At 41.8% G+C, this 9056-nt stretch overlaps 1 protein-coding gene across 3 annotated transcripts in view; it reads left to right on the top strand.

Annotated features, from left to right (window-relative positions):
• Positions 1 to 9056, top strand: part of FAM13A (family with sequence similarity 13 member A) — an 80486-nt gene that overhangs the window by 24014 nt on the left and 47416 nt on the right. The gene's annotated exons all lie outside the window — the stretch shown is intronic.

Below are 9056 nucleotides of genomic sequence, written 5' to 3'. Positions count from 1 at the left end.
GTGCTGGGGGGGGCGTCCGCCAGGGAGCCCTGCCCCGAGGGCTGGGGAGGGGCTGCTTTTTCCCTGCACTCAGCACCAGCTTGTTCCCTGCCGGTGACCGTGGGGTCGGGGCTGTGTGCTGCCCCCCCACCTATACCGTGGGGCTGAGGGGGACACTGGGAGTGAGTGGGCGTGGGAGCATGGGGCCCACACCGGTGTCCTGGGGCCAGTGCAGGCGGGGCCCAGAGCAGGGCAGCAGGAGTACAGGGTCCTGACCGGCAGGAGCTCTATGGAACCGAGCCAGCTCTCTCCTCTCCCTACCGGTGCAGCCCAGCCTGGCTCCACAGACCCCTGCCAGCCTGCACCCCACTCTGGGCCCCACTGCCCCACACTGCACCGGGGGGGGTCTGCCACGAGTGTCCTGAGGCCCTGATCCCCACTGTCAGAGCTGGTGATTGTGGGGCTTTTTGTTTTTAAAGTGCCGGGCGGGGGCTGGGGCTGGGCAGGGCAGCCATGGTGACTTTTCCTACCGCTCCTCCTGCTGTGCCTGCCTCTGGCCCAGTGAGGGGAGCTGCAGAGGCTCTGCCCTGCTGCTGCTTGCCCAGCCGGTGCGTGGGGAGGGGCACGATGCAGGTGTGGCTGGCTCTGGGTGGCAGCAGGGCATAGCCCCCGCTCCCAGTGCTGCTGCGCCTGCCTCCCGTGCCCCGCTTTCTCCCCCCGCCCCGTGTCAGCTGCCTGTTTAGTCTATGGCCAAATCTCTGAAGCAGCTGAAGCTTTTCCAAATCGAGTTGGATGCTTCGAATCTATTCAGAGCTTTAATTGGTCTCCAGATTCGATTTGGATTCAGAATTTTGGTCCCCGAATCGGGGCGAACTTCCTCCAAATCGAATCAGCTACTGAAGCTTCGCACAAACATAGTATACAGTTTGAGGAATAGGAAATCATTATCTCCTAGGATCATTTGAAGATCCAGAGAGTCTCTTAAATGTAGGTTTGGCATTGATAGGAGTGGGTATACACGAGAACCTCTCCAAGGGAGGAACAATTTGTATGGGAACTGGACTTTGTAAATCGAAAGAGGGGTAAATGAGAACAAGTCAGTTGTATGCAAGAAATGACTGAGCAGATCAAAGGGGGAGCAGCACATCTTGGAACATAAGCCTTCAGGCCTCCCCTGCTTTTGTAACATCACTTAGAAGCAATTACTGATAAATATATGTAATGGCTTGCAACTCTTGCTGCTATTTATCACACATCAAAAATGTGTAGTTTTGAGGTTGGCTGCCAAGTGGAGTTAATTTGGCAGGAGACCCAGCACAGGCTGGGCAATGGCTGGTATTCCACTGCTTGCAGTGTGGTGGGTGGCAGATTTTTTTTTTTTTTCTTTGTGACTTGTAACTTTTTTTTTTTACTGCTGCCCCAGAGCAGGGTACAACGTGTGTTCTGATCAGTCCAGCACCACAGAAGGGAAGGGAGGGAAACCCTTTGAATCAGTCCTTAAGTCCGATGGTCCATTTTATTTGTTCTGATTGGGTGCCAGCCAAGATTACATAGTTTGGAATCTTAAGCCCATCATTTAATGAGTGAGTCATTAATGTAATACATAGGGATGTGGGGTGCCAAGACAGTGTAGCGGTTGTTGGGTTTGTACAGTATGTACAGTAATTTAATGCAGACAGTTATGTAATATATTGGGTGGATATGTACAAGAGCTGTTTGTATTCCAAGCACTGTATAACACTTAGCTGTTGCTAGCTGGAGGAACATTCTGTCTATCTGTTTATCAGTTTTGCAAATGTCATAATTTTTCTTTTTTATATTCAATAACTTTATTCTGCATTGTACATTTCATGACAGGCTAGAAACAATTTTCTTTTCCTTGAGTTTGTTTGGGTTTTGGGTTTTTTTTTAAAGGCAAGAATCAGTAATAAAGCAAATATTTTTAATTCTTCAGGTCTGGGAAAGATGGGCATTTGTGCCCAAAAGCTTGTCTAACCTCTCTTTTCTATACAGCTGCTCCCATAAAAGATATTACCAAAAAAACTCATGCTTCTTGCATATTGTCTGGACCTTCACAGCTACAGCAACATTCCAACCCTACTACATGCTAGGTTGCATGGTATGATAGACATGGGGAGGTACTGATGCCTATGTACAAGACTCTGGTGAGAGTTTTTCTGCAATTCTGGTCACCTCTGTTCAAGAAAGTTGAATTCAAAGAGGAAATGGTGCAGAGGACTTTACTAGGATGGTGAGGCATGGAAAGACTATTTTGTACGATCAGAATGCTTGTTTAGCTTAGCAAAGAGAAGGCTGAGAGGAGGGATGATTATACCCCACTGATGTATTTCAGAAGACAAAACACCATGAAGGAGGACAAAAAAAAGCTTTGTCAAATGATAAAGGTTTACATGACAAGAAGTGTGTGGTAGTGAATAAATTTTTGGCTGCAGATGAGAACTTTCTTTGAATCTAGAAGAGGAATGAGGTTCTGGAAGAGCCTTCTAGTAGGAGTAGAAGAGGGGAAGGATCTAATCACTTCAAGATAGTTTGTGAAAGGAATTGCACAAAATGTTTCCTGTGATAGCAAGTGCTGGATTTCATGAATCCCTTATAGTCCTGTTCCTAAGACACTTTGTTTATTTGCTCAGCTTTGGTGTCTTGAGTACCTTGCAACAGTAGTATTGTAACAATAAAGGGAGAGGAAATCCTAAGTACTGTTTGTTCTAGACAGTTGTGCTTAACGTGCATTTATGTTCCAAATTTCTTGTAATGAAAGCCACATGGGTGTTAGAACTGAGATTCTTATATAAGAGGGAGTCCTTCAGCCTGCTTAGTTTATATAACTGAAATGCAAATGCCAGCTGCCTTGGGTAATCCGGTTTCAGGTAATCAAGCAACAGCTAGCAAAGTCAATTCCAAGTGTAGGCAGTTTTGTCCAACTTGTAAAATGAGCTTTTGGAGGAAACAGATTCCATAGCAGTGCTCTTTGCTGGAGTATATGTTTTAGAAATCATTTTTTAAATTGTTTTTTAAAGCAATTCCTCAATGGAAATCCCAAGACCATGTGAAAAAAGGAAATACTGTGATTGAATAGTTGCTGTTAACTCTTGAGATGGGTGGCTGCTTGGCTAATATGTACCATATTTACTTGAATCCAAGATGGCTTTGAATTTAAGATGACCCTCAGCAAGTGGATTATGTACATGAAACTTTTTTTAACTGTTATTGTTTTCCATATATCAAATCCTAATGATTGGAAGTAATCTTGAAATTTGTCCCCAAGTGCGGGGGAAGGCAGGCAGCCCAATTTCCTGCACCTTACTCTCTTGCCACTGCCCCCCAATGCGTGCCTTTCCCTTATCTCCCCTGCCACTTGATGTGCCGGCCTGCACCCTTGCTGCCCAGTCCACTCACACACTGCTGCCTGCCTGAGATCAGCAGCATGGATCAGGAGATGGGACAGTGCTGTGGGTCAGGGGATTGGGAAACAGTGCATGCTGCTGCCCCATTCCATGACCTGCACTGTTATGCTACCCCTTCCCTCCCCCTCCCCCCCATGCACTGCTGCCCCATCTAGGGTTGCCAACCATCCAAGATTGCCCTGGAGTCTCCAGGAATTAGATAGATATAAATCTCCAGAAGACTGCTGAAAGTCATCCAGGAGATAAATGATAGGGCATTTGTTAAAATGTTGAATCTGACTTATGTAGGAGTCCAGTGGGTTTTTAAAATGTAATAGTAATGTACATTTGCTTTCCTGATGTAAAGTTGTTAGTGTCATTATGTCATGTGATGAAACCTCCTAGAATAGATTCAAAGAGAATTGGCAACACTAGCCCCATCCTCTGACCCAAGATGCTTCTTGATCACCCACCTGATAATGAGCACATGCTGCTGTCCCATCCCCCACCCAATTCCTAACCACTCTCCTCTCCCCGCCCTGCTGTCACCCAGTCCCAGACCTTAGCCCTGACCATTGACCAACATGCACCAAACTGCTGCTGACTCCAAGCAGCAGCAGCAGCTGTCCCAGGACAGAAGCAGAGCAGTGGCACACGAATATAAGACAAGACTCGTCTTCCCCACTCATCCTCCATGTTAACCGGGGGGGGGCGGGGATGACGACACACAACGACCTCATCTTGGTTTCAAGTAAATACAGATATGTATGAGAATATCTAGATCAGAAGAAACACCAAAGATTCAGCCCTTTTCTTAAGCCAGTAACGAAATGTGCATTGATTTCAATAGGTGCCGGACTAGACCCACTTTTAATCAGGTGCTTTTCCCAGATTTATCATTTTGGCTTTTCCCACCATTTGATTCCCACCATTCTCTCTGCTTGAGTTATCTGTTGTCTCTGACACTTGTCCTATGTTACACAAGAGAAATGGCTTAGCTACTCTTGTATGACAGACAAGATGCTTCAGGGTTGTTGGCTATAGCCTTGTTGGTCTAAGGACACAGGCAGACAAGGTTCTTTGGGTAAATGTGATATATATATTTTTAGACCAACCAAATAGTTGGAAAAATTGTTCTTTACCATCTTTTGGGTACAAACACCCTTCTTCAGGCATGGGGAGAGTCTGCTTTAAGTATAGATGGGTAAAGCATATGTCTTTCCTTATAACAGTTCTCCTTTAAACATCATTGAAAATCTGTTTGTTGATTTATTGCCTAATAATAAAGAGTCTGATTCATCAATATCTTAAGCATTGTTTGAGGAGCTGAGACTTGCAATAGTAGCTACTCAAGAGCTTGAAGAGCTTGGCTCTTTTAGAAATGATATATGCTGCAGACTGATAATTGTGCTTCACTTTATGTGCGTTAGTTGAAGACTGAAGGGGTGAATCAAATATAGGGCATTCTTACCTACAGTACAGTCTTTTCTTGGTCAGGTCACTTGTATTGTTCCAAATATATCTCTCTTTCAGGCAGTAGGTGTCAGTGTGCACAAGCCCTAAAAGGTTATAAGCAATTTAAGCAGCAAAACTAGGGATGGAGGAGGGGATATAGATGAGGAACAAATACCAGAGATCCATTCTTCTTAATGGGATTAATTTTCAGGCGACAATATTACAATCTCACCATGAGCATAGTACACTGCATTAAGGTGATATAAATAATTTCAGGCTTGAACTTGCAAAAGTCAGTTTGCAAAGAAGGGCAAGTTTCTTTGGGTAAATGTGATATCTTTTATTAGACCAACTAAATACTTGGAAAATTTGTTCTTTGCAAACTTTTGGGCATAAGCACTCTTCTTCAGGCACAGGGAGAGTCTGCTGGGGTTTAGTGTTTTCCATGGTGGAACAGAAGCCAATATGCAAAATTTAGGTCTGTGAAAATGCAAATGTGTGGCAGTGAGGATCAGAGGGGACTGGAGATGATAGGTGTGAGACAGGAAGGTGGGGGAGCAAGTGGGGAATGTTGAGCTGCTAATAGACTGTAGCTGGTAAAATGTAGAGAGGTTACCTGCAGTTACCGGATAGCAGGCAGGTTATAATGTTCCATAAATCCAACTACCCTGCAATGTGCAAAGAAAGCATTCAAATCATATCCTTTCCATATATAAGGATTTATAGCAGATTTTTTTTTTGTTTAAACTCATTAGTTTCAGAATTTTTCTGCAAAAGCAAAGCTCACCTGGTTTGAAGATTCTTAGAATCAAATTTCAATTTTGAAACTGTCTGAAAATGAATTGTAAGGTCCAGACAAATCAAGGGGTTAACCTTAAACTAAAGGAAAAAAAGTGGGCATCACCATACTGAAAATTAAATAGTTTGGGTTGTTTATCTGGCAAACACCTGCATTATTACAGTACCTTTAAACATTTGAATAATTTAGCTGCTGAAATTTTAAATACCAGATAGGCTTTGGAAATGGTCTGTTTAGGAAACTGTAGATGCTTGTTTCACTGGCATTTCTCATCGGGCAAATTTGTGAGGAGAATGAACTTGTCAGCTTCTCCTGCAACTTTTCCATTGGGAAAGGCAATGGAACATATCTGAAGGGGACTAAGGGGTGCACAAGAGTTGTACCTACGCGTGTGGGAAGCTGGATGTAGGATAATGCTAGAATGCCATGGTAGTTCAGTCCACAAATACCAGGAGGTTATGGAAGCACATCGGTAAAACGGTGGAGTTTAAAACAGGTATGGACTTCCATCACAAATTTGCAGACAAGGCTAGTTCTGAGGAAGCATGCATTCCCAAACTTGTTTAACAGCCCAAAGGCTGTCAGCAGTAGGCACAGTGAGGACTACGTAAGTTTAAAAGGTGATAATTCCTCAGTGTGCCTCCCAAGATCAGTATAGTTTGCTGAAAATAATCTAGCTGTGAAAATGAGCAACTGTGAGTATCAGTGAGTCAGACAAAAGGAGAAAATGATTAACTCAAGCAGGACATGAGTTTATATTGTTTTGTTGATTTAATAAACAACGGGGTTATTCTGAAGCCATTTAATTGCACAACAGGACATGATAAAGTGCATTTCTGGGCAGTCAAAGCAAGGCTTTGCATGCTTTGTGAAGAATGATGTGAATGATTCCTGACTTCAGACACCCGAGAAGTTTGGTAAACCCCTAGGAATTCAGCACCTGAATTCTCTCTCTTTAAATGAGAAATTCTCCAAAAGCTCTTACCTTATATTTGCTAGAGATTATTAACATGCTCATACACATTTGTGCCTAGTATTTTAAAACTATTTCATAATTCTACTCACTGTGCCAAGAGTTGAAAAGCAAAAAAACCCAAAAGGGATAACTTCCAGAATGTAGAATAGGTTGATGCAGAATAAATAAGCCAGTTTAGCAGTGCATTTTAACTAAACTTCAAAATTAAATAGCATGGAAAGCCAATTATTGTGGAATTATATAAGAAATGTAGTATATCTGAAAATCTCTGCTTGAAAATCTGCATACTGTTGAGGTACAGGACCAGTAAAGAACATTAAAATATCACAGGATCAAGAAGTGAAATCTTACTTCATTTATACAATCTTGCTTAATACATAGAGACGCAGTTTCTAAATTTAAAAGGGCTAATGATGTTATCAAGAAGATGTTTTAAAATGCTTTGTTTTCCCCGAACTTGGCATGGGTGGGTGACTGTATATTTACTTCATATGTGTTATAACATAATTTTACAATCAATATTGTGTTGGTTTACTGGCAGAACCTATAAGACTGTCAGAATATTTTGTAGGCCAAATAAAACTAGGACAAGATGTTGTTTAGGGGTCTCCATTTTATCCTGATAGTCTAGTTCCCTTTTTTGTTCTTTTGCCACTGTTTTTAAGCTATTCTGTTTTCTTTTTGTAAGCCAACCTCAGCCTTTGTTGGGAAGGGTGGCATATGTATCAAATAAATCAAGAATGAAATATTTAATATGGATTATATGCGAATATTAGGAATTAACGTAGGCATAGAAAATTGACATACTATTAAACTAATACCAAACATGTGGCAGGGAAACTTGTGTGATAAATTGCAACTACATGACCTTTGTTCCTCATATACATCCACGTACCTTGGGAAGTATTTACTTTTCAAAGGAAAAATGTTAAAAATAGCAACTTTGGGCACAGGGGGGTTAGATTTCTGGAATAAGTCCCAGGGGAAGAGATTTATGAGTGGATAGGAAATACGTGAGCTAATCAAAATGTCCAGGATAAACAGTCAAATGACAAATTAATTGCATAGGTTAATGCCTGTGTAGATTAAGAAAGTAGATAGCTGCATACACACATGTGCTTACTCAGAGGAGCCTTGCTCTAGATCTGCGTGTTCATTCAAATGTGTATAATGATTATAAAGGCTGTATGTTTACAGGAACTTAAAAACCTGAATTAATAGAATTCAGATTAATATTTTTATATGTATGCATTTGTGTGTGTATGTATGTAATAAATAGTTGATTTATACAACTGTATAGTTACTGTTATTGTATAGATTCTGTGTCTGCAACATGCTTCCAAGTAAGCTCATCTTTGGTGGGTGAAATACTAAAGAGAAGCAAAAGAGATCTGTGGTCACTTTAAAGGAATGGAGACACTGTTGAACCAGCAGCAATGATGCAGTTTGTGAAGTTGTGTAGTTTCAATTTCATTTATTGACTGAAATCCAAGGACAGCTCTGAGGGTGGCACAGTAAACTTAATATACTGCAGTGAAATTTTAACATTTCCCTCTTGAAACCCAGCCACAGAAGGTAGATATACATATGAGTATACTAGTCAGCCATGATACTAATTCTCTTGCTGATAAGAGGATAAAGCCAAATGAAACATTTGAGCTCGGAACTTATTTTGGTTTAATAAATGCTGTAGGGATGATGAACAGAAGTAAAATATCACATTCCCTCTTATCTGCATGGCTGAGTCTGCGGGTAGGAAGGGAATCTAGTGTGGGGAGGGGGCTTGCTTTGGCCAGGTCTAATCTAGCTGTGCAGTTAGGGAGCAAATCAATGATGGCTGTGCGAGATGGCACGTCAGCTTGTTTGAAAGGGCTTTGAACTGTGAGTGGTGACAACTGGAATTGTTTTAGCTCTTCCTGAGCCTGGGGTCAGACCGAGAGGCACCTAGCAAAAAGAGAAAAGATATTTAAAAACAAAAAAAGGAAGCAAAGGACATGGGAAGCAGAGAGTTAGCAGATACATTTTCAAATCCCATCTCAGAAGAACAGAGCTCTCTGAATAGATCACAAGTGACTTGTAGTTGCAGAAGGAGAAGAATCGGTAATACAGTATGTAGTAATTAAATTGCCTTCCTTTTAGTTTGCAGTCCCTCTGTAGTGAAATGAAAGCAGTCCAATTCTGAGTGTACTGGCCTGATGCATTGCATTAAAAGGATGTAAATAAAATATCTGTAAGTTTATGAAGTTTTTGGTGTGATATATGTCATGCCAGTAAGGATGCAGGACCCTCCCTTGACTTCATTTAGTTAGCTAATTTTGCCTCTAAGGAAAAGACAATGAGAAGAGAAAAGCCAGGGCTCTCCTTCAGATGTTTTGTTGATGTTACTTTGGTAATTAGATCTAACTTTCTTCTTTTTTTTTCTTCCCTTTATGCAGTGCCCATG

The sequence above is a fragment of the Alligator sinensis genome, unplaced genomic scaffold (assembly GCF_000455745.1).
Source record: "Alligator sinensis unplaced genomic scaffold, ASM45574v1 scaffold125_1, whole genome shotgun sequence".
Taxonomy (NCBI): domain Eukaryota; kingdom Metazoa; phylum Chordata; order Crocodylia; family Alligatoridae; genus Alligator; species Alligator sinensis.
This window is presented reverse-complemented; position numbering and strand designations above follow the sequence as displayed.